The sequence below is a fragment of the Bison bison genome, unplaced genomic scaffold, assembly GCF_000754665.1.
Source record: "Bison bison bison isolate TAMUID 2011002044 unplaced genomic scaffold, Bison_UMD1.0 scf7180017861046, whole genome shotgun sequence".
NCBI classification, from domain to species: domain Eukaryota; kingdom Metazoa; phylum Chordata; class Mammalia; order Artiodactyla; family Bovidae; genus Bison; species Bison bison.
Window position 1 is genome coordinate 3,010,561 of NW_011491618.1, and position 1,038 is coordinate 3,011,598.

The window sequence follows — 1,038 nt, forward strand, 5'->3', positions numbered from 1 at the left end:
AACTGTACAAAAAAGATCTTCACGACCCAGATAGTCACGATGGTGTGACCACTGACCTAGAGCCAGACATCCTGGAATGTGAAGTCAAGTGGCCTTAGAAAGCATCACTACGAACAAAGCTAGTGGAGCTGATGGAATTCCAGTTGAGCTATTTCAAATCCTGAAAGATGATGCTGTGAAAGTGCTGCACTCAATATGCCAGCAAATTTGGAAAACTCAGCAGTGGCCACAGGACTAGAAAAGGTCAGCTTTCATTCCAATCCCAAAGAAAGGCAATGCCAAAGAATGCTCAAACTACCACACAATTGCACTCATCTCACATGCTAGTAAAGTAATGCTCAAAATTCTCCAAGCCAGGCTTCAGCAATATGTGAACCGTAAACTTCCTGATGTTCCAGCTGGTTTTAGAAAAGGCAGAGGAACCAGAGATCAAATTGCCAACATCCGCTGGATCATGGAAAAAGCAAGAGAGTTCCAGAAAAACATCTATTTCTGCTTTATTGACTATGCCAAAGCCTTTGACTGTGTGGATCACAATAAACTGTGGGAAGTTCTTCAAGAGATGGGAATACCAGACCACCTGACCTGCCTCTTGAGAAATCTGTATGCAGGTCAGGAAGCAACACTTAGAACTGGACATGGAACAACAGACTGGTTCCAAATAGGAAAGGGAGTACGTCAAGGCTGTAAATTATCACCCTGCTTATTTAACTTATATGCAGAGTACATCATGAGAAACGCTGGACTGGAAGAAACACAAGCTGGAATCAAGATTGCCGGGAGAAATATCAATAACCTCAGATATGCAGATGACACCATCCTTATGGCAGAAAGTGAAGAGGAACTAAAAAGCCTCTTGATGAAAGTGAAAGAGGAGAGTGAAAAAGTTGGCTTAAAGCTCAACATTCAGAAAACGAAGATCATGGCATCCGGTCCCATCACTTCATGGGAAATAGATGGGGAAACAGTGGAAACAGTGTCAGACTTTATTTTTCTGGGCTCCAAAATCACTGCAGATGGTGACTGCAGCCATGAAAT